Below are 27,979 nucleotides of genomic sequence, written 5' to 3'. Positions count from 1 at the left end.
TCTCTGTCTCTCTGTTTCTGTCTGTCTCTGTCTCTGTCTGTCTGTCTGTTCTGTCTGTCTGTTTTTCTCTCTGTCTCTCTGTGTTTCTGTCTCTGTCTCTGCCTCTGTCTCTCTCTGTCTCTCTCTCTCTCTCTCTCACACACACACACACACACACACACACACACACACCAGGTCACACCTCACAATGACAGCTCCTGCTTCCTGCTCCAGACATTAGAGCACACAGATCTCTGTGGGAAGATCCAAGCCCAGCCCCCGTGCCCCCAGCAACTGCAATAAAAGTTTGTGGTCTAGCCCAGTGCCTGCATCTTCTGTGCTCCTTGTCATACAGATAAGCCAGACTAAATCTCATGGCTGTGAGAGGTATGTGAAGCTCCCTGCCTCCCTTTTTAAAGGTTGTAAAAGACAGAGTCTTCATGGCTCAGGGTGTTTCTCCGAAGGCTATCTCCTTCAGCACCTCTGCCACCCCCAGTTCCTGTTGTCATGGTGCCCATGGTGGTTAGTGCTCTTACTCATTTGCTTTAGCTGTCTTTTTCTCTCTTAATGAAGTTTCTCTCCAGGTTTTTGAAGTGGAAGTCTTTCTCCACTTTGAAGTGAATGTTGTATATGTCTGCTATAGGATGTTCTAACCTCTTGTCCTAGTTAACTTTGACCTGAAAGTCAAACAAGTTCCCACTGGCAATAGTTTGGAATTACCTGACAAGAGAATCTCAGGCGAGGAATTACCACTATTATAGACTCTGGTGAATCTGTGTGTGTGTGTGTGTGTGTGTGTGTGTGTGTGTGTGTGTGTGTGTGTGTGTGTGTGTATGTGTATGTGTGTGTGTGTGTTAACTGATATAGAAGGGCCAGCCTACTGTGGGCAGCACCATTCCCTGCGCAGGTGTCCCTGGACTGTATAAAAGGCTAGCTAAGTGTGAGCCTGGGAGCCAGCAAGAAGTAGTCCTCTGTGGTTTTTGCTTCAGGCTCCTGCCTGAGTCCCTGCCCTGACTTTCCTCAGTGAGTGTGACATGAGAGTGTAAGCTAATTAAATCTTTCTCTAAGTTGCTTTTGACCAGAGTATTTTATTATAGGAGCAGAATGACGCTAGAGTGCTCCCCTAATTGCACCCCAGCTTTAAGGCCTGACTATAGCTACCCTGCCTCCAATGCCCATGAGGCTCTCTTCCCTAAAAAACGGCAGTTGACCTCAGCTTCCTTTTCTAAGAACCAACATACATCTTATAGTAATGATTTGACTACAAAAAAAAGTATAAGGAAGCCTTTTATAAACTGATACAAAAATGGGCAGTAAGTGCTGTATACATTACTAACGCCAGTTATACTTTCCATAAAAAAGGACTGGGGTTGGGGGAAGGTAGCGCATTTACACAAGGTCTCATTATGCAGCCCAAGCTAAATTAATCATGGTCTTCCTGCCTCTGTCTCAAGATTGCTACCCCACATACAGGACAGAATTGTTTTCACCAGGAGATGTTTGTGTCTGACCATTGGCAGACTGAGCATCAAAAGTTGTGCCTGGTACATGACAGGTTTCTTTCTGGCTAGCTGGTTGCTATGGTTCATCTTGAGTGCCAACTTCATAGGATTGGAATCTCTAATGGAAACAAATTATTGAGCATGTCTAGACTGAGTTTATGGATGGTGGAAAGACCCATCCTGACCGTGGGTGGCACTACTGCACAGGTCCTGCACTGAATCAAAATGAGAAATCAAGCCGAGCCCCAGCATCAATCATCTCTCTCTCTCTCTCTCTGCTTCCTGACTGTGGTTGCCATGTGACCAGCCACCTCACCCTCCTGCTGCCATGCCTCCCCAGCCATGATCAACTGTACCTTTAAACTGCAAGCCACAATCAGCCCTTCTTCCTTGAGTTGCCATGTTTTTTTTTTCATAGCAACGAGAAAAGTAACTAATATAATGTGTAAGCATGATATTACAGGGGTGGGGTGGGGCTGGGGTAGTGTGGCCTTGTTCTACACAGTCTTTCCATAGGCCATTGTCAAGGCTTTAGTCAGTCAGTCTCTCTCTCTCTCTCTCTCTCTCTCTCTCTCTCTCTCTCTCTCTCTCTCTCTCTCTCTCTCTCTCTCTCAAACAGCTCATTCCTGCTTAAGACTAATTCGATTTTAGCAATTTACACAGTGCCCCCCTAGACCCTGGTTTATGAAGTGGAACAATCACTTACATGTTCAATTATTCAATGCTGGGGAAGCCAGAGGAAGCATGCACCTCACACATAAGCTAGCTTGCTCTATAGCCAGCCCAGGAAGAAAGAACACACATTACAGGAAGCCAGGCCCACATCAGACAATGCCCGTCTGCCCCTGCCACCCAAGCCAGCCTGCACAATCCTAAATCTAATGCAGGAAGGCAGTATCTGGAATAGAGTTACCCATGCAGCCAGTGCAGTGGTGCACACTTAAGATGCTGAGACAGGGGGATCATGAATTTTGGGCCATCTTGGGAGATACAGTGAGACTTTATTTCACTAAAGGGAAACAAGATAAGAGCGTGTATAGGTGATCTTCTTGTCTGCAAAGAGACCATGTGGACTTGTTCTGCTCCTGAGCAACTGCCTTGTGGCCTTGGCTGCTGTCTATTTGGGTTCTTTGCTTGTGTGTGTGTGTGTGTGTGTGTGTGTGTGTGTGTGTGTGTGTGTGTGTAGTACCCACGGAAGCCAGAAGGTGGTGTTGGATCTCCTGGATCTAGAGCAATGGTTCTCAAGCTGTGGGTCGCAACCTCTTTGGCAAACCTCTATGTCCAAAAACATTTACATTATGATTTACGATTCATAACAGTAGCAAAATTACAGTTATGAAGAAGCAATGAAAATTATTTTATGGTTGGGAGGTAGTCACCACAACATGCGGAAGCATGTTAAACGGTCATAGAGTTAGAAAGGTCAAGAGTCACTGATCTAGAGTGATAGGAGGTTGTGAGTCTCCCAATACTTGAAGTACTGGGATTTGAACTGAGGTCCTCTGCAAGGGCAGTAAATACTCTGAACCACTGAGCCAACTCTCCAACCCCCATTTTGGTTTTGTATATGTTTGACAAGGTCTCGCTGTAGTGCAGGCTGGCCCAGAGCCCACTCTGTAGCCCAGATTGGCTTCAGATTCATCAGTCTCCTGCCTCAGCCTCCAGAGGACTAGGTTACAAATGTGAACCACTATGCCTAGCTGGACTTAGGACTGTAAATTAGGGACTCAACCCTAACTCTGGCTGGCTGTCCTCTTTTTCCCTTTACTATTGTCATGAATAGTGCCATCATTTTGACTTGCAGGGAATCAAATAATTAAATGGGTCTCTCATATATATATATATATATATATATATATATATATATATATATATATATATATATATATTAATTTATATGCATGTATGTGTGTCTGTATGCACATTGCCACATGTCTAGTACCCACAGAGTCCAGAAGAGGATGTGAGATCCCCTGGAGCGTGAGTTCCAGGTAATGTGAGCTACCAGTGTGAGTGCTGGGAACCACCCTTGGGTCCTCTGCAAAAGCCACAAGCACTTTTAACTACGGAACCACTTCTCTAGTTCCTGAGTTCATATTTTCTATGCCACAGATGCACATGCAGCCTATTTTTCATTATTCCGGCCTCAATTATTGTGAAATATACTATCCACCCCTTATATAAGATTATGTTTTCTAAAATCCAATTACTCATTGACAATCATGCAAACATTATTCATCTGGAGTTTCTTGAGGAAGGCGACATCTGTGTAACTATGATTGTGATATATTATTATAATTTTATTCCTTTATTGTTGCTCATTTCTATGCTAGTGTCCCAGTTAGGTTTCTACTGCTATGATGGATATCATAACCAAGGAATGGGTTTATGTCATCTTACCCTTTGTAGTCCATCATTGGGTGAGCCAAGGCAGGAACTGAAGCAGGGTGGGAGCCTGAAGTCAGGAACTGAAGCAGAGTCCATGGAAGAATGCTGTTTGCTGGCTTGTCCTCTGTGGCTTCTTCATCTTGCCTTTTTAGACAACCCAGCACCATCTGCCTAGGGTGTGACACCACCCACAGTGGGCTGGGCCCTCCCACATCAGTCATTAACTGAGCGCTGCGGGTCAGTCTGAAGAAGAGATCTTCTTAATTAAGGTTTCCTCTTCCAAAAATGGCTCTATTTTGTGACAACTTGACCAAAACAAAGAAGCAGTGAGTGCAACTGACCCTTTGACACACAACGACATCACTATTAAACCATAACCTTTCCTTTATTATTTATTGCCGAGATCTCATGTTAAATACCACAGTAAAGCATATAGTATACTTTTAAGTGGCCAAAGTCTCACAACTGTGGGCTCTTGGAAATTAAAAAATAAGTTATAGACTTGTAATCTCATGAGAGATGTACCAGGACATGGTTACAATCAAAGGAAAGCAAAAAAAAAAAAAAAAAAACAAAGCAAAGCAAAACAAAATCCAACTTCCAGCAGTGTAGATCAAACACCATAGCTCTGTGTACAGCATCTCACATTCACTTACTATCCTCTGGGATCCAAAGTACTTGGGTAGCCCCACCTCCCTACCTCTGTTATTGGTAGCACATGCAGCTTGTCTCATGGATTCAGGCTAACTTTAACACATTCAGTTGTCCTTGGTGGTCATCTCATAGTCCTGGCATCTCCAGTAACCTGGTGTCTCCACTGTAACTGAGACTTCAGAATTAGCCTCCCCTTGGCTGTCTTCACGGGGCCCTAACTCTGTTTCATGATACCAAACCTTACCTGTTCTTCATGACCTCTCCAAATCCTCGGGCCTCCACCACAGCAGAGGCTGCACCTTCACCAGTGGCCTCCTGACCTCTCTGCAGGTGCTCCAATCCTGTCTCATGATACTGTACCTCAGCTGCTTTCCATGATTCTTTCAACCATGCAGCTCACTTGTCACCAAACCTAGTAGTACCACCTGGGAGACTCTCACACATTACCAGGTTCTACTACCACCTTGGGATGCAGTGTTGGCCCACGTTATGCCACAGCTTCTGTGTGTCAGCCCTGAAGAGTTTCACCTCAATGATGCTGGTCTCTTGTCAAACAAAGCTGACTTTTCAGTGCCAGCTGACCAGCATCAGTTGTCCTAATAAAGCAAAGACTTCACGTCAGTGGTGCTCATCTCCTGTTAACTAAAGCAGAGTCTTCAGCCCCAGGTCACAAGAGAACACAGACTTCCTGACACAAAATACCACATAAACAGTCCTAATAGAGTCTTAAAGGGATTTTGAGACTTCACAAGCCTATATGCCAGACTTCCTCTGCATTTCTCTCAGCGTTCTTAACTCCAAGCTTGTGTGGAACAGCTCATTAACTTCTGAGCACTCAGTGGCTTTTCCAACCCAAAGCTCCAAAAACTACTCCCACTGCTTACTGTGGTTCCCCATGGAGTGCTCACCCTGCGTTCTTATACCACCCAAGACCACCAAGTCAAGTATAGCACATCCCACAGTGGGCTGAGCCTTTCTACATCGATCGTTAATCAAGGGAATGCTCTTATAGACTTGCCTAGAGGCCTATCTGGTAGACACATATCCTCAATTAAGGTTCCTTCTTCCAAAAATGACTCTAGTTTGTGTCGAGTTGACAAAGCCAAACACTATGATTCTGCTTTTTATGCTATGGTTGTGATAAAAATAAACATTTTAAAAAAAAAGTGGGAGAAGGGGGATTATTTGAGATTCCATGTCACAGTTCATAACTGAGGGAAGTCAGGGCAGGAACTTAAAACAGACTCTATAGAAGAGCTTGCTGCCTCATGCAGACCAATGAGTAGCTGGCTTTCTTACACTGCCTAGGACCACCTGCCTAGGGAATGGTGCCATCTACAGTGGGCTGCCCCCCTTCCCCATCAATTAACAATCAAGCTGATCCCCTGACATACATACACCTGGAGGCCAAACTAATCTGGGTAATTCCCGGATTGATATCCCTAGCTACAATCATATTCCCCCTAAGCTACATCAGCTTGACAATTAATGCTAGTCGGGTGGAGACAATTTTTTTCTCCTCCTGGTAGACAAGAAGCAAAGAAAGAGAATGGGGTTGGGGGCTGAGGACTGAATAATGATTCACAGTCTAATGATTGCAATTTCTTATGTTGTCCAATGGCTTCGTTATTTTCCTGTTTTCTGTGAGAAAATACTCTGGCAATACAACTTAAAGGAGAAAGGGTTTATTTGGGCTTATGGTTCCAGAGTTATTCAGTCCATCATGGTGAAGAAGTCATGACAGGAACAGGAGGAGGAAACTGGCCTGCTCATTATACATTGCAGAAAGCAGAGGGTGAACGGGAGGTAGGTCCAGGTTATAAAACATCAAGCCCCGCCCACAATGACCTACTTTCTCCAGCAAGGCTCCACCCCCTAAAGATTTCACAGCCTTCCCTAACAGTACCACGGATTGGGCACCAAGTGTAAAATACACATAGGAGCCTGTGGGGAAAGCTTCACAAACAAACCACAATGTACATTAAATGTCACCATTGATATATATGCATGGGAAAGAGGTGAGTGGTATGTAGGTTTCAGCACAACCTATGGATTCCGTGAGTCTTGGAATGTATCCCAACATGAATCGGACTGCTGTGTTTTATACACTTTAAGATCTAGGGGTCTGCATATCCCCTGGAGGGGGAGACCTGGTGGCACTCAGAGGAAGGACAGCAGGTTGCCAAGAAGAGACTTGATACCCTATGAGCATATACAGGGGGAGGTAATCCCCCTCAGGAACAGTCATAGGGGAGGGGAATAATGGGAAAATGGGGGGGGGAGGGAAGAATGGGAGGATACAAGGGATGGGATAAACATTGAGATGTAACAAGAATAAAAAAAAAAAGATCTAGGGGTCTGGTTCATCTATATGACTCTTCCCATTTTTTAAGAAAGAAGCACGTGCCTCTCTGTGTGTTTACGCACATGTGTACATTGCTTGCAGAGGCCAGAATAGAGGATGGATTTTCCTGAAGCTGGAGTTATAGGCTGTTGTGAAACACCTTACATGGGTGCTAGGAACTGAACCCAGGTTTTTCAGGGTTTTATTTTAATAATACATTTTTATACTATTTGTATAACAAAGTTTATTTTAAAAAATAAATAAAAAGCAGGAAAGGGCTCCCAACCACTGAGCAACCTGTCCAGCCCCTTGCCTATTTACTTAGTCACATGAACTTTAGGGTGTTTTTTTTTCCTGATTCTAAAATAAATATCATAGAGATGTTTATTAAGTCACGTCAGGAACCTTTAAGATACAAGTTTTTGCAATCCAGAGACAGGGGATAGCTCTTAAAATATTTGTTTTTCTTTTATAAATTTTAATGTTGGTTTTTTTTTTTTATCTCATTTCCTTAAGCGTTTCATACATTTCTTATTAGTCTTATTTCTTGACATTTTGTAAAAGGTGTAGAGTGATGTGTTTGGGTGAGGAGGTGCTGTGAAAGAGCCTCTCTCTCTCTCTCTCTCTCTCTCTCTCTCTCTTTTCATTTTGCCTTCTCTCTGTATTTGTGTATGTGTACCAGAAGTAGGATTTCTTTATATTTTAGCATCATTTGTAGAGAAACCACTGGGCTTTTGCTAAATTGTACCAATCCTATTGAATCTTAATGGGTTAGATTTTAGAGATGTACAATTTTACAGAGTTGATCATAGTAATTTGGCCTTCTAATTTCTGAGGGTGATGTCCCAGGCAAAAAACCACCCCCTCCGCCCACAGTGAAGCCATTGTTAATCACTGGCTCCTTGCTCAGACTGTTGCAGAGATAACTGCTCTCTGATTATCGATCGCTCCTCTGAGGTCAACCGTCAGCTGTCAATCAAGCTACTGTTTCTTTGACGCTAACCTGTTTTTCATTTAGCTCAAGTGGAGGCAGGAGGATCACGAGTTCAAGGTCATCTTTGGCTATATAGTGAATATGAGACAAGCTTGGATAACAGGAGAGCCTGTGTCAAAGCAAAAATAACAAACAGAATCATAGCATGGATGGTACAGCAACTCCCTGGCTTAAGAAGTGTTTGATAAGGGCTTAGTCACATTAAGACTGTGGGCCAGGAAATAGAACGAGTTCCATAACAGGGCCTCAACTCAAAGGCCACACCTCCAATGACCCACCTCTGCCAGTCTGGCCTTACAAGTTCCCAAAAGAGTACCACCAACTGGTGTGGTAAGAATTCTTCCCTGAGGGAAATGTAAAGGACCTCCACCCTATCTTCATAAAGTCCCAATGACAGAAGAAAGAGCAGTTTCACCAAAGTCCATGCTGGGGGACCAGAGTCAATCAGACTTGCCTTCAAAGTGTGAGTTCAGGAACTGACACCAAAGCAGGTGTGGCATGTAGTCTTCACCCAACATGGATGATGGCTTCCCAATAACCACATTGATGGGGCTCCCTCAGCTCACCTTCCCCTACCTATGTACTGTAGCTCATATCTGAGACCCCATCCCTCCCAGACCATCGCTTGGCCTAAACCAAGAAGTCACATGCAACCAGAGCAGGATTGCATACAGATGTTTGGAAGGCATAGTTAGACTATCCAGTGACCGTCTACATGGCATCCTGCAGTGTCAGCAATCAAGAAGCATAGTTGGTGAACTCTGGGAGGCAAGCATGGATGAGTTCATGGAGAAGGCAACTGGCCTGTATAGCGATTTGTGTTCCACAATAGTTGAGGACCAAAACACTCAAACACTGGGGACACTTCATATTTAAACTTCAGCACAGGCTAGCATAAGTGTAGGTATGGGGAGGAATGGGCAGTCCTGGGACTTATTCCATTGAAATGTGTGTGGCCAGAGTCCTTGATGGTCCAGTCTTGGGTTCCCGGGTCTGAGAGAGCTGCTGAATGCCCACCCGTGTTCCTTGTCCACTGGGACAAGGGAGCTCTATGGATTTGTGTCATGACTCCTAGGGTGTGTGTTAATCCAGCACCTTAGAGCTTCTGGTTGGAAAGCCCTTCAAAATTATGGGATGGGGCTGAGGAGAGGGCTCAGTTGGTAAAGCGCTTACTATGCAAACATGAGGACCCAAGTTCAGATCCCTACACCCATATTAAAAAAAAAAAAAAAACTGGGCATGGTAGCATATACCCATAATCCCAGTGCTGGGGAAGGAGAAACAGGAGAATCTCTGGGACTCACTGGCTAACCAGTCTAGCTGAATTAGGGAGCTCTGGGTTTATGGAGAGACTCTGCCTCAAAATATACAGTGGGGAATAATTAAGGAAGATACCCACTGTCAACCTTGGCCCCTACACACATGTATATGGCTCCTCCCCACAAACATGTAAAGATTATGGCTTGGGTTCCATGTTGATTATTTTTGTTCTTTGGTAAGTACTTTAGGGCAGTTTGGGAACTGTTGTATCCGAGTTTTATAAGCGCAGTTCCATTTTTAACCAGCTCAGCTCTTTTTTTTTTTTTTAAGTGCAGAGAAACTTAATATTTTATTAAACATGAAGAAGTGCTGATCTTGCAAGAGGGAAAGAATTTCTCCAGAAACATGCTGAATTAATAAGGAGAGGGGACATTTTGGTGACAATTCAGCCCTCAGTTGTTGAACTTAACAGAAATCACAGACTCCTCAATATTCAGGATGGGTAAAGCTTGAGGCCTGCACGGGAGAGGGACAGATGAGACCAGGTCGCCTCTCTATTCTCATTATCGTGGCAATCACTCTTAAGTAGATGATCCGCTTAAAACATTAATGTGTCTATAACTGTGTGCATGTGTGTGTCATTTTCCGAGTAATTGGTGCCCTTTGTAGAATTTGTGTGCCTCCGAGTCACTGGGGGCATTATATAGGCTAGCCCATGCCTATTTTAGATCGCTTACTGAGGCCATTATTTTTCAGGATGTAAGCACATTAAGACTTTCTTTTTTAAAACCAGTTTATTAACAATTGGGGTTGTTAGCATAACTTGAGCTTATTTTGAAATGTAAGGTAATGAGGCTGGAGAGTTAGTTGTGTGTCATTTCTGTTCTCTCCAGAGTCTACTGTGCCCACTCATGGTGATCTGGCTGGTTCCTTCCTTCCTTCTCCTTCTCTGCTCCACCCCAGACAGGGTCTTATGTAGCCCCAGCTAGCATCAGCAGCACCCTGCCTCTCCTCACCCACCCACCCCCACCTCTCCTCCCCTGCACCATGTAGCTGAGGATGACTTAGACTCTTCTGATCTTCTCACCTTTGGCTCCTTAGTCCCGGGATCACAGGTGTGTGCCACCCTGCACCTAAGTGCGCACAGCACTGGGAATGGAAGCCAGGGCACTTCACAGACCAAGCTGCAACTACAGTTTCTGTTGGCTTTGTTGTTGTTGTTTTCAAGCTAGGACTTCACTATGTAGCCCTGGCTGTCCAGGAATTCACTCTGTAGACCAGGCTAGCATCCAAATCAAAGACCTACCTGCTCCTGCCTCTCAACTGCTGGGATTAAAGGTGTACAGCACCACCTCCTGGCTCCTTTGCCTTACTTGGCTTTTTCAGGTCAGCGATATGGCTTAGTGGGTAAAGGCACTTTCTCAAAGTGATGGCCTGAGTTCAATCCCCAGAATCCCCGTGGTGGAAGGAGAGAACAGATGGCAACAAGTTTCACTCTGACCTTCACAGGTGCAACACATGCACAGGTGCAACACACACACACACACACACACACACACACACACACACACACACACTAAAACAAAATAAACTTAAAACTAAATTGGCTCTAAGGTACCTGTCTTAGCTTCATTTCCTATTGCTGAGACTAAAGTGTGCTAACACGTGCAACTTAAGATAGAATGGTAGATTAAAATTTAAGCAGCCCTGTAAATAAGAGCTCCCGTCAGTAAGATAACCTCACAAAGCCTTGGAGCCTCAGGATATCAAGGTAACAAGTGGCTTCTAGAAGCCGATTTCAGTAGCTATGGGAATTTGGCTCTTGGGGAGCTTGGCAGCATAGGAGACAGCCTCTGCCAAGCTTGATGAATCTTGGCAGATTGGATCGGCTTCTTGACGTCTCGCTGGAGCATCCTCATGGGAAGCGATGGAAGGCTGATTCACAAGGGGAAAAAAAAATCACCCCCAGATCCTTCAAGATGGCCTTTTGTTTCCTCTCCTGCCCTTCTGTTCCCACAACCCAAATCTTGAGACAAAAAGAACATCAGTAGGGGGTGGGTTGGTGCTCCTCCGTTTCATTTTGATGACCCAGCATAGCTTTGGCCTCCCACAAGCATCTCTTTTCAGTTCGAACAGGTTTCTCAACCTCATTGCTACTTGCCATTTGCTCTGGGTAATTCTTTGTACCCGAGGCTTGTCGGGATTCTCCCAAGTGTTCCGCCATGGCAACCCCAGCCTTGCCCAGTCGCCAGTAGCATCTCAGGTTGTGTCTCTAGCTGCTGAGGTTGCAGTCATGTGACCCTATGCCTGGCTACTTCATTGGTTCTAAAAAACGCGTATCTTTCTCGGTTATCTGGGACCGTTTCACCGTTACCTCTCGCTCTTGTTTTCCTTCGTAAATCTTGAAGGTTTTTCGACCCCACCCCACTCCCCAGTTCCACTCTGATATTTTCTTCTCCTGTCACTCTTACATTTTAGAAGTAATTTTTAAAAAATGTATTAGTCAAACTTTTAAAGATAATTTTACTCGTGCATGTAATGCATACAGGTAACCCTTACCCCTTACCCTTACCACCACCCTGTCTAGTCTCCCTTCTCCCTTGCAAACCTTTTTATGTTTGGTTTGTTATGTGACCCACTGAATTTAACCATGCGTATCTGTGTGACAGCTTAGACCAGCGGTTCTCAACCTGTGGGTTGTGACCCCTGGGGCAGTGTGGAATGAGTCTTTTACAGGGGTCACTTAAAATAGCAAAATTACAGTTATGAAGTAGCAATGAAATTAAGTTTATGGTCGGGGGTCACCACATCATGGGGAATTGTATTAGGGGTCATAGTGTTAGGAAGGCCGAGAACCACTGTTTAGAGCTATCTATTGGAACCTGGTGGGCTCAACAGTGGATACATGACTAAAGCCCCTCTCCCAGAAGCTGTCCATTGGAACCCATAAATCCCACCTCCTTTCATGACTGATTGTTGACTGGGCCCAGTGCAGGTGACTACAGCTGTTGTGGGTTAATGATTTGCAGTGGCTGAAGAAGGTATTTCCCACCTAGGGTGAAGGAATGATTCTTGTTTAAATCTGTTATTTCAACTTGGCCTGACTTCTGGGACCTTCATGGCTCTGTGTGTAGCCTAAGACCTCAACCCTCTGCTTGCTGTAGAACATTCCAGATTCTCACACCTCTAACAGCTCTTCCATAGGCATTCCCACCCATTTACCATCCGGCATACCCTTTGCTATGATTTGAGTATGAAATGTTCTAAGACTTACATTTCGACAGGGGAGGGACTCATAAACCACCATTCCTAACTGAGGGTCTATGGAAGATGACGGCTGCTAGGAGAGGGCGTGCCACTTCTCTTTAAGGCTGTGCTCCTGGTAGGTCGACTACATTCCAAGGGTTGGTCCCACAGCCATGAGTATATGGGCAGCATGGATTGGACTTGATGATATTTTTTTTTAATGTTCATGACGTTAGGAGGAAGTAGAGGTTGGAGGATGGGTGTAGATCTGAAAGGAGATAAGGAGTGAAAGGAAAGAAAAATAATTTTCTCTGTTATAAAATTTCCATAGCAAAATGTCACTCACCCTTGAACCTAGCTCATTGTCATATGGCAAAGTCTTTGTGTTCTGTTCCCCTAAGGTCTAGGTCTATTCTTTGCCTAATGCTGCATTTTCATGGTCACAGAGTTGTGGTTTGGGGACACATCTCTGTTCCCCCAATAGCATATAATTGGTTCAGGAAACAACAGCCATTCATGCCCAGTCTCTGGAGATCCTCAATGATGGACATGTGGTCACTGTTGATCTGAATGAATGAAGCCCAGAAGATTCGCCTTAACAAAACAGGCATGTGATATGTTAAGGAGCACGAGTGGCGAAAATGCCACACCCTATCATGTGACTTTTCCTGCAGAGACAAGAACAGGTATCTATTCACTCCAGATAGGACACAGAGGACAGGGCAAATATATGATTCCACTCAGGTCTAGCTTAAGTGAACCAGCGGGTTTATTGGGGTTACTTACAGAAGCACTGTGTCTTGACAGGCAGCCGAATCTACAAAAATCTCACATGCACCACGGGCAGCAGCATCCCCGGAGCTCCCTGACTCAGTCAGACAGTATCCCCTCCCCCTCGTGAATTGTGTCCTGTGACCCTCCTGGTACCTGACCATTTCCACATAAGGAGCCTCTTTTGGGGAGAGAACTTATCAATACACAGGAAATAGGTACACAGCAGATGCCTAGGGGAGACGAGCTGCCTCCGCCACAATCCTTTTCCCTTTTGGGGCACTTCAGGCCTCACAATCCCTTTATATTTGGCCTTGTCATGTGGACCCAGCTGGGTTTAATGATGAAGCTCTCAAAGGGGACAGCTGGCCACAGGGCGTGAGGGCTTCTTAGGTCACCTGGAATGAGGACTTGCTGGCTCCTATCAAAGCAGAGAGAACTTGCTCTCTCCTTTGATTTTGTGTTTTAATGGTGTTGAGTTGTTAGTGAGGATCTGAAACCCACCCTGAATTCTTCCGGGCTATTTTTCCTGGTCCCTTGGACTTCTTTTTCACCACCCAACATTTTCAAATTATGACTGTGTGGTGTAGAATGAGTCAAGTCATCTCACACTACTGCTGGCCAGGATGGTCACCTTCCTGTTACCATGGAGATGGATTTGTTTCTTTTGTAATTCCTTTCTGAGTTTTTGGGCTGCAAGGTAACTTCTGCAAAGCTCTTGCTAATCTCTCCCCAAAGAGGAGAAAGGACGAAAATAGAATTATAGAGAAAGCCAGCCTGGGTGTGTGATCATCCGAAACATTGGATGAGCCCTTACCTCCAGTTCAGCAGATCCTGGATGTTTGCTTTGTTCTGACTCTATGTGCTAAGAGTGTTCTCCTCCCAAACAGAACTTATATTCTAAGAGGAAAACACTTTTGTTTTTAAAAGGCGACTGTCCCCAACACACACCACTCAGAGACCAGCTGGTTTAAACTGGGAATCAAGTGACTTCTTGGTGGGAGCACTCTCATCCAAGAATCTGTGGCCTTTGTCCAGTTATTTTATTTTAAATTCTCACTAGTTGTCATATGCTACACATCTTAGTTTCATTCTGCTGCTGTGATAATAAAACCTTCTGACCAAAACAACTTAGGGGAAGAAGGGATCTATTTGGCTTCTGCTCCCAGGTCACAGTCCATCTTGGAGGGATATGAGGACAGGAACTCAAGCATGAAGCTGAAGGTGGGAATGCCTGCTGTTCTCACAGCGTCACCTTTAACCAGGGAACTCACTAACACCCAAGGAAGTACAGCTGAAGCTGCAGAGAAAGCTGCCTGCTGCTCACACTCAGCTAGCTTAGACCACCTGCCTAAGGATGTTGCTACCCATAGTGGGCTGGACCCTCTTAACATCAATTAACAAGGCAACCTTTCACCCACATGTCCACAGCCAATCTTATCTAGGCAATTCTTCAGTTGAGGTGTTTCCTCTCAGATGGTCTAGCCTGTGCCAAGTTGATAAGGCTAACTCAGACAATAGGGTAAATTAAGTCATGTCCAGTGCCTTTGTGGAGGGCTCGTACCTTTCCAAGATTTGGATCTCCCAAGAGTTTAATGTGGGCTTTTTCCTGCTCCAAATCAATAGGAAGAAGAAAGAGATTTACAACTTAGAGACTTAAAGAGCTCCCAAGTTGTGAGACCTTCAAACGCAGTCTCTCACTTCTATCCACATGCACATTAGATAAGCATGGCCTCCATCACTTATTTGTATTGCATTGCTACTTCAGATTACCCTGCAAAAGGTAAACTAGGTATGAGAGTGAGTGCACACCTGTAATTATAGCACTGGAGAGATAGAGGCAGGAGGATCTGGAGTTTAAGTTTATCCATACTGAGTTCAAGGACAGCCTGGGATACATGAGATCCTGCTGGAGAGAGAGAGAGAGAAAGAGAGAGGGAGAGGCAGAGACAGAGACAGAGAGAAGAGAAAGAGAACCGAGAGACAGAAAAAAAAGAGACACACAAAGAGAGACAGAGACACAAGAAGAGATAGAAAGAGAGAGACAGACAGAGACAGAGAGAAGAGAAAGAGAAGAGAGAAACACACAGATAGACAGAGACACAGAGAGAACAGAGAGAGAAGAGATGAGAGAGAGAGAGAAAGAGAGAGAGAGAGAGAGGAGAAGCCAAGGGGGAAGAATGGTAACAGATGTGTGTGAGTCTTGGATGATTTCTGAATTTAAAGGACATCTGGGGACACACAGCCACAGACTGGAGGAGCACAGTACACTTGAGAGTAATGAGGAAGTAATCATTTTCCTCCTGAGCCAGAATACAAGCTGGCAGAGGGAATAGAATTGACCCAAGGAGAATGCTCTAGAATGCAGAATTAGCACCATGTCAGGCTAATTTCTACCCCCCAGGTTTCACCTTAACATTGATGAGCACAATTTAAGGATCAAACTAATCAACCTTGAGCAATTGTGAGGAAACATTAAGACTCTCGAATCCCCGCTCTTCTCAGATTGGCTCATGGTGCATAGATGTTTGCAGTCCGAATACACCGTGTTCTTCAATCGAATTCTACCCACTTCTATGTTCCCCTCAGCAGAGCGCCAAGGAATTCTGACTCAGGTCTCATCCCTAAGGGAGTGCAGGAATCAGAGTGGTACCCAGAGTGCTGAAGAGGTTGCCATGGTTATTTTTGTGCCCTTTCCTGCTGCTGATGCTATGTTGCCTTTTTGGCATCCCTTGGACCCTGACGGTCTTTAGCACATCTTTTCCATTTTTTCTCTGAGCCTGAAAACTGATCAGATCAGTTATTCTCCTGCTAATTCTGGGAAAAGAACGTAGGGAGGGACTGGGTTATTATTATAACATTCAGAAACCTCACCAAGAGCCAGGTGGGGTGGCACATGCCTATAATCCCAGCACTCGGGAGGCAGAGGCAGGCAGATTGCTGTGAGTTCGAGGCCAGTCTGGTTGAAGGAAGGAAGGAAGGAAGGAAGGAAGGAAGGAAGGAATGTCGCCAGCTCCGTGCTCCTTCAGCATCCTGGCAAAGAAGACTAGTGGCAAACACCTTTAATCCCAGCACTGAAGAGATAGAAGAAGCAAGCAGCTTTCTGTGAGTTTGAGGCCAGCCTGGTCTCCAGAGTGAGCTCTGGGAGAGCCAGGGATACATAGAGAGACTGTTTCCAAAAACAAACATGCCTTCGTGGAAGTGGCACACATGGCACAGCCTACATGTGGAGGGTCACATGACAGCTTGTAGGAGTTACTTCTCTTCTACCATGTAGATCCAAGTGTCAAATTCAGGCTATCATGCTTTGCAAAGGATGCCATCCTACTTGCTTTCCATTCTTTTGTGTTGCCTATGTTCAGGTTCATGGGGAGGCCAGAGGTCAAACTCGGGTGTCATTCCTCAGGCGCTGTCTAGATTTGTTGTTGTTGCTGTTGATTTGTTTGTTTGTTTGTTTGTTTGTTTATACATAGTCCCTCATTGGCCTGCAGTTTGTAAAGTAGCCTAGAGTATGTGGCCAGCAAGCTTGGGGGATCAGACTGTCTCTGCCTCCCTATGCTGGGATTACGGACAAGTACCACATTGCTTGCCCCTCCCCCTTTTTAATTTACTAATGAGGTGGATGTATTTAACATCGGCTTTAGGGATCAAACTGAGGTCCTGTGCCCCACCCACTGAGCTATGTCTCTATCCCCTGTTCTACTCTTGGAAAGCACCTCTAACCCTCTCTAAACAAGTCCCTGCCTCTCATACATCTCAGAGAATTGCATCTAAGGTACTGAAACTAGTCAGCATGGTGTCCCTTACTCTGAACACAGAGATAGCATTATTCTAATTGGGATGGGGGAGACACCCCTCCAGTTTTTCCAATCATGATTCATTTAAATATTGTATAACACATAATTCCCAGACTGAACAAATACATTCTTGAAATAAAACAGCGCTATATCTATCTTTACTTAGCCCTTTCATCTCCTTTCACCCTTTTCATCAAATGATTGCATGTGCAGATCTTTCTGGTCACATCACTTAGGTAATGAAAGTGTTCTCTGTGGGCCAGCAAGATGGGTAGGCAGATGAAGGAGCCCGCTGCCAAGACTAGCAGCCCCAGTTCTATAACCAGGATCCACAAGATGGAGGAAGAGAACCTACTCCCAAAACTTGTCACGAGACCTCAACACGCATGCACTCAAGTGCCTGCTAGTGTTTGCTCACAGCCTATGTCCACAATAAAAAGGGGGGGGGGAAGTCTTTGTGAGGTTTCATAAACCGCTTGGCTCAGCTGGTAAAGTGCTTGCCACACAAGCTTGAGAACCTGGGTTTGATCTCAAGCGTTATAAGCAAACAAAAGCCGGACAAAGTTGTGTGCACCTGCAATCCTAACATGGAGGAAGGAAGAGCAGGGGATGGGTCCCTGGGACTTGCCTGGCTAGACAGCTCAGCAGATCTGCAAGCCCCACACCCAGTGAGAACCCTTTCTCAATAAACAAAGTAGATGGCACCTGAGGAGTGACACCCAAGGCTGATCTCTGGCGTACACACACACACACACACACACACCTGCACCCACACATACACACATACACACCTGCACCCACACATATACATACATACACACATACACACACACATAGACACACAAACACACACATACATACACGCACCCACACACACTACGCATATACACACAAACACACACACACACACAAACACACACACACACACACACACACCATATCCACAAATACACAGACATGACATATGAACATGTTGCAAGGGTTCTTCCTCCTGGCCCCAAGCTCTTGGAATAAAGACTTGTGACACTCAAAATACCTCAGCCGTATAGCTAGGCTCTTCTCTGATTAGCTCATAACTTAAAATAACTCATTTATTCCATCTACATCCCACCACATGGCTGGTTACCTGTGCTCAGGTACCATGTGTCTGTCCTCACATCTTCTCTGGCGACTTCATGTACCTGGCTCTATCCAGAATCCTTTCTGTCTACCAGATGTCCCACCTTCTATTCTACCTTTTTCATATAATACACAAGTTAGTCTCTCTATGTGAACATGCACATATATACATATGCACACAATCATACACACACTGGAACAAAAAACCACGCATGAACATCCCCCAGTATACACTCTCTTTTCTGTGATCACTTGAAGTATGTCACAAGCAAAGCTGAACACTGATCAGGAACTGTCTGCTGCCATCATACCCCCAGGTTGCTTGAAGGGGCTGGTTTGACTAGTTTTTCTCTCCTCATTAGGCCTCCTGCCCTCCCCACAGCCCCCACACCTGTGGTTTCCATACCACCCACCACAGGAACAGGAAAGGATGGGCACCATTCTTAGTCACTGGACCATTAGGAGGACCCAGTGTTCCAGCTCTTTGCGCTTGGCAGATGGTTACGGTCACCTCATTCTCACCTGAGTCCTTCCATGCTTTTGATGACTCTCGCTACCCTTCAGTTACTCAGGATTGTTTGCCAGAAGCCAACCTCATCCAGTAAAACCCACCTTCATTGCAGACAGTCACCTTCCTCTGCTGCAACCGCTAGGGATGTGGTGCCACCCACAACTTCCCTCTGAGGTGGTCCCTTCCAGAGCCCCACCCTAATAGTCTCATTGGCTCAAGAAAAACTCACCTTGTCCAATCAACAATTTCCTGCTGAAATGTGTTCTTTGGGAGAGCTGGGGCTCGGTCGGTAGAGTACTTGCTTAGTACAAGTGAGGCCCTGGGTTCAACCCCTAGCCTGGTGGGCCATGGTGGCACATACCTGCAATCACTACACATGGGTCAGAAGTTCAAGGTTATCCTAGGATACATAGCAAGTTCCAGGCCAACTTGATATGTGTGTGTGTGTGTATGTAATTTTATTTATGTTATCTTATATAATGTATCTAATAATATATAAAAGATATATAATAATATATACATGAATTTATTATATATAATTTTTACATTTCCCTATTTGGCTAAGGAATTATGAGGTCACACCAGCTCTTTCTCACAACCTCTAGGAGTAAAGGACACCCAACACATCTTCTCTTTCTTGGAGAACACTTAGCAACCAGGCGTAAGTGAAGCTTCATCATAGTCGGCCTCTGGGCTGCCGTCTCTCAGGACCCTTTTCAGTGTTTGAGATGAGAGCCAGGTGTTCCCATTTGCAATACTTGCAAAGCATCCTTCCAATGGGCTCCAGTGCTAGACCTCTCTGGAAACATCCTCAGAGACAAACCCAGAGGTGTATCTCCCAGGGAACTCCATATCCCATGAAGTCAGTAACCGAGACTAACATCACATTAACATTAAAATAGCTGGCCTGTAAAATGTTTATTTATGTTGTGTATGTGGGTTGGGGAGTGGGACACATGTGAAACTGAGTACAACTGGGGGTTGTGTCTCTCCTTCTACCATGTGGGTCCCCGGGATCAAATGTAGATTGTTAATTGTGATGGTAAGGACCTTTACCTGCTGAGCCATCTCTCCCAATAACTGAAATCTTTAAAAATGGCATTCAGTATTTATGTCTGAGAATAAATGCTTCCTCATTTCTCCATCAGTTATGTTTTTATTGTCGCCATTTTTCATTATGTCAAATTACTTGCCAATTTATTCACAGTAATTCATAGTTTTAGCTCATGATATTAAGTAACTTTTCCATTCTACTTCTATGCTTTTGTTTCTAAACATGGGGAAATGTAAAGCAAACTAAGTATTTGTGTTATATTTAGACACCTTATTAAATTATCTTATTCAAGGGCCATGCTTTAATGGTGGCATTATAAACAAAAACATAGTTGTTTTGTGTGTGGGGGGGTGTGTTTGCTTGGTTGGTTGGTTGGTTGGTTGATTTGGGTTTTCAAGACAGGATTTTTCTGTGTAGCCCTGGCTGTCCTGGGACTTGCCTGATAGAATAGCTTGGCCTGGAACTCAGAGATCCACCTGTCTCTGCCTCCTAAGTGCTGGGATTAAAGGTGTGTGCCCCCATCACCCAGTTTACAAAAGCATGGTCTTATTTCTTCTGTATTTCTACTCTATTAATTTTTCTTGTGTTCTGGGTTCCTTTCTGTGGCTATAACAGCTTATTTAGCTTATACTTTCAGGTTACAGTCTCTTACTGAGGGAAGTTACGGCCAAGACTCGAGAAGGAGCTTGTAGCAGAAACCATGGAGGAACATTGCTTGCTGTCTTGTTCTATGGTTCATGTTTAGCTTTCTTATATAGCCCAGGACCACCTGCCTAGGGAATGGTACCACCTACAGTGGACTGAGCCCTCCTTCATCAATTAACAATCAAGACAATCCCACACAGAGATGCCCATAGGCCAGGCTGATTTGGACAACTCAACTGAGACTCCCTTTTTAGGGGACTCTAGACTATGTGTATTAAGTTGATAGTTAACGCCATCTAGGGCATGCTTTATTTATTAGAACCTCCTGGTGTCACTGAAAATAAAAACAGCAAAGATGAAACTGAACCTGCCTAGTTCCTTGTACAGTTTGGAAATGCTTCAACATCTGTGATAATATTTACTGCTATTTCATGCACAGAAGTGTTTTCAATCTATATACACTTGATCAAGTATCTCAGTTGTACAATATGGAACCCTTTGGATATATGTGCCTGGAACTGGTACAGCCGGGTCATATGATAGTTCAATTTTTTTTTATTTGTTTGTTTGAGAAACCTACATACTGATGTTGATAATGGCTGCATTTTTTGCACTCCCATCCTCAGCCAGCGAGGGTTCCTCCTTCCCCACATCCCTCAGACATGCTTTGGTGTTAGTTGAAGTGCATCTGTTACTGATCACAGCTCAGCTGTAATTTAGTTTTGATTCATCCTACGTGTGAGTCTATCAGATTGAGTCTTCTTTTGCTGCCCCGCTGAGCAACAGCTGTAAGCTAATGACATAAAAGGCAAGTAGGAGTATTCTTGGATGGGCAAGATGGCTCAATGGGTAAGGCTTGTGTCCAAGCCTGATGGCCTGTATTCAGTCCTTGGGAGCCACATGGTAGAAGGAAGTAACATTGTCACATGTTGCCCTCTGCACCTTCACGTGTTCTCCATGGCATGTACACTTCTCTCAACACAGACACACAAGTGCACAGACAAAACAAACGAACAAACACAAATTAAAAAAAAATAGGTAGTATTATTTCCCCTATAGACTAAAAATCTCAAGAGACAACAGTTGGTTTTCTGTATCTGTGGGTTCCATATTCATAGGTTCAACCAACCATGTATCAAATATATTCAGAAAATATAATTATGTCTTCACTGGATGTGCACAGGCTTTTCCTCCTTGTCGTTATTCCCTAGACAATACACTATAACAGCTATTTGCATTGAATTTACATTGCATTAGCTGTAATAAGTAATACGGAGATAATTTAAAGTATATGGGAGGATATGCACTGTGCAAAAATAACCCACACCATTTTATATAAATAAAGCATCCTCAGGGACTGGGGAGGAGGCGCAACAGTTAGGAGCACTGCTGCACTTCCAGATGAGTTAAGTTCCCAGCACCCAGGTTGGGTGGATCACAGCCACGTGTAACTCCAGATCCAGGGGATCCAACACCCTTTCCTGGACTCCTTGGGCAAACACATTCATGTTTAAATACCCTCCCATACACACACAAATAAAAACAAAATAAGTCACTTATTGGAAAAAGAAGCATCGTCATAATTGGTGTCCAGCCACAAGTGCATCTGGGGCAGTCTCCCCTAGGTACAGAGAGGCATGAGTATATTCTAGTCTCTTGTCAAAGTAGGCAGTGTGGTGGGTCTTGGAGTCTACTGTGTGTTCATGCTGTAGATATCTGGGCTCAGCCCTCCAGGGTTCTGAACCAGGAGATCTAGAGAGGAGCCTTGGGATGCTCATTTTAAATAAGGATCACATATAATGTAATTCAATAGTAGGGCATGTGTCTGCTGTGTGAGAGTCCCTGGTTTGGTCCACGGCACCCCCCAAAAGAGGGCCACTGGTGCAACTAGTAGGTGGCTTTTGTATTTAAAATTGTATTGCCTTCATTTATCTATTTGTGTCTGTATACAAGCGTGCGAGGGCATTCTTGCGCCACACATGGAAGTCAGAGAACAGCTTGCAGGAGTTAGCCCCTCTCCTTGCACTGAGTCCTGGCCATTGAACTCAGGTCATCAGGCCTGGCTGGAAGTGCCTTTACCTGCTCAGCCATCTTGCCAGTCTTGCTTTTGTGTGTTTGGTTTTGTTCTGGTTTTGATTTAGTTACTTTATAGCCTGATCCTAGCCCCCTCCTCCCTCTCCTTCCAGATCCAACTTCATGCCCCTTCCCACTCTCCCTTTTCCTCTTCCTCAGAGAAGGGGAGGACCACCATGGGCACCAGCCCACCGGGGCACCGCAAGTCACAGCAGGACTAAGGGCATCCTCTCCCATAGAGGCTAGACAAGGCAGCCCACTTAGTGGGAAGGACTCCAAAGTCAGAGACAGCCCCTACACCTGTTGCTGGGGGAGCCACGTGATGACCAAGCTGCACATCTGTTCCATATGTATAGGGAGTCTAGGTCCATCCCATGCAAGCTCTTTGGTTGGTGGTTCAGTCTCTGTGAGCCCCCATGGGCCCAGGTTAGTTGACTCTGTAGGTGTTCTTGTGGTGACCATGACCGCTCCTGCTCCCTCTATCCTTCCTTCCACTCTTCCACAACACTCCTGAAGCTTGGCCTACTGTACAGCTGTAGGTGTCTGCATCAGCTTCCACCAGCTGCTGGATAAAGCCTCTCAGAAGACAATTATACTAGGTTCCTGTCTGCAAGCATAGCAGAGGGTAGTCAAGATGTTTTGATAGAATCTGGGCACAGTGGCACATGCCTGTAATCCCAGCACAAAGGGAGGGAGAGGTGGGTGGATCTCTATGAGTTTGAGGCCAGCCTGGTCTACAAAGTGAGTCCAGGACAGCCAAGGCTACACAGAGAAACTGTATCTTGAAAACAAAAACAACAACTACTACTACAAAAAGTTTTTTAGATAGTTTTAACCACTTTTGAGGTGTGTTTGATCAGGAAACACTGGCAAAGGGAAACATTTAGATTTTGATTCCAGCTCTAGCCTCAGATTTCCAACTTTCTTTTATCTTTGTGAGTGAGTGAGTGAGTGTGTGTGTGTGTGTGTGTGTGTGTGAGAGAGAGAGAGAGAGAGAGAGAGAGAGAGAGAGAGAGAGAGAGAGAGACAGACAGACAGACAGACAGACAGACAGACAGACAGACAGAGAGGGGGGGGAATATGCGTATGTTTGATATGTTCTTGTGTGTGAGAGGGTGTATGTATCTATTGTGGGGTGTGTGTGTGTGTGTGTGTGTGTGTGTTTGTGTGTGTGATACGTGTGTGCTATGATGCCAATATAGAGGTCAGAGGAGAATTCAGGTTTCTGACCTCACCCTCCACCTTATTAGAGACAACGTCTCTTGTCTGTTGCTGTGGGTACCAGGCTACCTGGCCCATTAGCTTCTGTGGGTTTTCTTGATTCATCTTCTCATCCACATCCAGGTTTCTCTATGGATTCTGGGGACTCAAATTCAGATCTCTACTGAGCCATCTCCCCAGCCCAGGCTTCTAGTTTTTTCTTTTCATTTTCATGTGCAACCTCTAATGGGCAAGGGGGTGGAGGGTGGGGCTAACTGCTCTCTGTGTTTCTGCTGGCGTCCATGAAGGTGATAGCAATAGGCAAGTGTCCTAGTTCATTTGACACAGACTAAAGTCATCTGAGAGGAGAAGCCACATTTGAGGAATGGACTGGCCTGTGGATGTGACTATCAGGGATTGTCTTGACTTGATTATTAATTGGTGTGGAAGACCCAGCCCACTGTGGGCAGCACTATCCCTAGGCAGGTGGGCTTACGCTATATGAGAAATCTAGTTGAGCATGAGTCTGTGAGTGAGGCAAGAGCGAGCAAGCAGTATTCCATTACAGTTGCTGCTTCCAGATTCCAGTCTTGAGTTCTTGTCTGAGTTCAGTGATGGGCTGTGACCTCAAAGTGTAACCTGAGCAAACAAACCCTTCACCCCTCAAGTTGCTTTTGGCCATAGTGTTTTATGTCAGCAACTGAATGAAATTGCAAGCGCACGCAACCTCTGATGACACTGTCAACGTGTCCATCTCTATGGGAGATTAGTGACACTCCCCAAACTCTTCCAGTTATTTTTTCTTATTAAAAATCAAATAAAAGGAACCTGGAGATGGCAGCAAGGAAAAGTTCATAATAAACAATCTTCTGGTAGAGAGACTATTAAAACATCTTGCAATCTGGTACACTTAATGAAAAGATGACATTAACTGTCTCTAATGACACAATTTTTGTGACATAATTTAATCCAGAAAAAGTGACATTTCATGTTAAGGCAAGAATATAGAGAGCTTAGAACAAGTTCTAAAGAACATTTAGAGTAGAAAAAGAAGGGGGACCCCCACAGGATGGCTCAACGGGTTAAAGCACCTGCCACCAAGTCACCTGAATTTGATCTGTCACCACATGATGGAAGAAGTGAGTGGACTTCCACAAATTACCCTCTGACCTCTACCCAAGCACTGAGCTACATGGTGTCCCTGACACATGTGTGCATACATTCACCCACACACAAGTGAAATAATTGTAATGACAAAAATTAAAATGTTGCCCTAGGGGCACAGAGCATCCATTCAGCAAATATTTACCGAAAACCCAATGCGTATTGTCACAGCAAAAGAAGTCTTATCTCATGGGATTTTATATTCCAAGGAAGGGGATAAGTCAGCCATCAGTATTATTTCCAGAAAAACCAACTTATGAATGAAAGACCCCCACTCAATTAGGTGGTCTATCAGTGGAGACCCTCCCAGAGACCAGCGAGACCAGACGATCAGCTGCAACAGCAAGAGGCTTTATTGGATACACAGGTACCCGGGGCGTCCAAGTCAATGCAGGACTGGCGCGCGCTCGAGCTGGGGAATTGGTCTTTTATAGGGTCAGGAGAGCAAAAAGCGCGCGTACAGAAGCGAGAAGCATAGTTACAGGGTTCTGATTGGGTGATTCAAATGAGGCTAGATTCATCCGGGTTCAAGTCCTGGTCATGGCTGTTTTTCGGTACCAGGAAATTGGGAGGGGGAGTGGGTGGTTATCTTGGGACATCAGGGGCCTTAGGTAATACCAGGTGGCCGACCACCCACAGATATCCTGTTTGGCAAAACATCTTGTTTTTCTCCCCTGCCCTGTCTTGCTTCACTGCCCCGTTCCCTCCCTCTTGGGGGAGGGGGGTTGAACCCTGCACTTGGTTCAGCCTTGCAAAATGGTGTTACTGCTGCTAAACTATTAATGGTGGTTTGGGGTCTTTCATGAATACACTGGAGTAGTGGCTCTCAACCTTCCTAACGCTAAGACCCTTGAATATGGTTCCTCATGTCCTGATGTCCCCCAAACCATAAAATTATTTTCATTGCTCCTTCATAACCATAACTTTGCTACTGTTGTGAATCATAATGTAAGTATCTGATATGCAACTTCTGTGAAATGGCCTTTCAACCTCCAAGGGAGTTGTGACCCACAGGCTGAGAACTACTGCACTAGAGGGCGGAAAAAAAAAAAAAAGATATACCAACAACACAGTGACCACAAAACACTCAATGCAAATTAACGTTCATCAGATGGGAACATTGATGCATTAGAGGCGTAAGGTGGGGAAGAAACACCTTTCAGGGGAAGGGTTTTATCTCTTGTTTGAACAGAGAAGGAAATCCACAGAGAGCGCAGAGAATGACACAGTCAGACACAGACTAGGAGGACCACTGCAGCTGTCAGGCGGTGTGTAGACTAAGCGAGAACCAGAGTGGAAACAGGATACCCATTAGGACATCATCAACAATAGTTGAAACAGGAGCTGATGTTGGCTTGGACCAGCATAGTGTCATGTGAGACTTTTCCTGAGGAGACATGACACACACACACATCTACTTAACCTAGATAGGGAACTCACAACAGACCAAAGTAGCAGTTACACCAAAGTCTAGCTTGCCGAACAAATGAGCTTATTGGGGTTATTGATGGGAGTATGAGTGAGGAGTTGCTTACAGGGGCAGGATAACTTAAAGGCAGCTGCATCACTGAAAAGCCCACCTGCCCTAACATGCGTCATGACTCATGAAAACTGCATACTTGGAGCTCTCTGTATGGCCTCCATCAGCTTGGCTGATCAGAGTCTCCTCCCCAGCAGTCATTTACTGCTTAAATAACCTTGAGATAGCCGGGAGAGATTGTCTATAATCTTGGGATGGGCCTCAGGGACTGTCTATAAAGTTACAGCTTCCCTGGATTTGGGGCATTTGCTCACTTCCTGAGCCTCCTGGGCCTGGCTCCTCCCTCCGGGAAAGAATGTTTCCATTCCGAGGAAGTTGGTCCAGCACACAGAGTAGCAGTGAGGTAGGGAGGGATAAATGGCCGGAATGCTGGATACACTTTGAAAGAGATAACAGAGTAACAGAGGAGAGTCATGGCTGAGCAGAACTCAAACTTAGAATTTGCACCTGAGCAACAAAGGAAGATGCCTGAATTCGGCAAGAAAAACTAGAAGTTCGACGCGGCATCTCTTGGTTACTTCTCTTATTGCTGTGACCAAATACTTTACATGAAGCCACTTACGGCAGGAGAAGTTGTTTTGGCTCGTGGTTCAAGGGGATACAGTCCGCTATGGTGGCTGTAATGGGAGAGCGTGCTCACATGCATCCATTTGGATCAGGGAGCAGAGAGAGGGCCAGATGCTGAACTGGGATATAAACCTCTAGTTGTCTCCCAGCCCCCGGTGAACTACTTCCTCAAGCTAAAGTTTTCACAGCCTCTAGAGCAGCAGCCTCTGGGGACCAAGTGTCCAAACGCATGAGCCGTTAGGGGAGCACGTCACATTCAAACCATGACACAGAGCATGCTAAGATTGGGATCAAATGCCTGTTAGATATTGCATCCATTGCAAAAACAAGGTAAGGAAGGAAGGGTTTAATTGGACTCATGGTTTGATAGTACCAGTCGTTATGGTAAGAAAGGCATGGCGGCAGGAGTGGGAGGTGGCTGGTCACATTGCGTCCACAGTCAGGAAGCAGAAAGCAGAAAGAGAGATGAATGCTGGTGCATTTTAATTCACTCCAGGACCATAGCCTATGGGATGGTGCCGCCCAAATTCTGGGTGGATCTTCGCACCTCAGTTAACTCCAGTTTAGATGGTCCCCCAAAGACATGCCCAAAGGTCTGTTTCTTTGGTGATTCTAGATCCTGTCAAGTAGATAATCAGTATTGGCCATCAGTATTGACTGTCACAGGCATCAAAGCGGAACAAGTCGAGTAGTCAAAGAGATACACAAGTCTGGAGTTTAGAGTAAAGGTTCCATCCAAAGATAACACCTTCAATGTGCTCCGGCATTTCAACCACGGGGCTGGAGCAGACTACTCTTGCAAGTGAGAGGAGATCGACAACCAAAGCATTCCACACACCTTCCAGACAGACAGAGACACCAGCAAAAGAGACAGAGCAGTGCTCACGATGATGGCAGCACCTATACTAAAGTTGGAATGAAGCAGAGGCTTAGCATAGCCCTTGTGCAAATATGACACATAAATTCATGAAGTGGTCCATATTTAAAAAGAGATAGTAGAACGTGATCCAGGAGAGTGGTGTCCTGTGGAAGGAAGCAGTCCCAGGTGCCCAAACTCCTCAAGATCAGGTCACCACACCAGCTTCCTGAGTTTCAGGGAGTGTGAATGCAAACCTGTTATGCGGACACACTTACCAGGGCCATCCCTTCTGAGTCTAGCACTCAAGTGGCA

The 27,979-nt window shown here is 45.1% G+C and overlaps 1 protein-coding gene and 1 non-coding gene across 4 annotated transcripts in view; both read left to right on the top strand.

Moving 5' to 3' along the window:
• Nucleotides 1-27,979, top strand: part of Caln1 (calneuron 1) — a 443,920-nt gene that overhangs the window by 357,917 nt on the left and 58,024 nt on the right. The window lies entirely within an intron of this gene.
• LOC127204082 (U6 spliceosomal RNA) lies at nt 27,687-27,794 on the top strand. The gene has a single exon (XR_007832437.1). It is a non-coding gene; the product is annotated as a U6 spliceosomal RNA (small nuclear RNA).

This window comes from Acomys russatus, chromosome 19 (assembly GCF_903995435.1).
Source record: "Acomys russatus chromosome 19, mAcoRus1.1, whole genome shotgun sequence".
NCBI lineage: Eukaryota > Metazoa > Chordata > Mammalia > Rodentia > Muridae > Acomys > Acomys russatus.
This window is presented reverse-complemented; position numbering and strand designations above follow the sequence as displayed.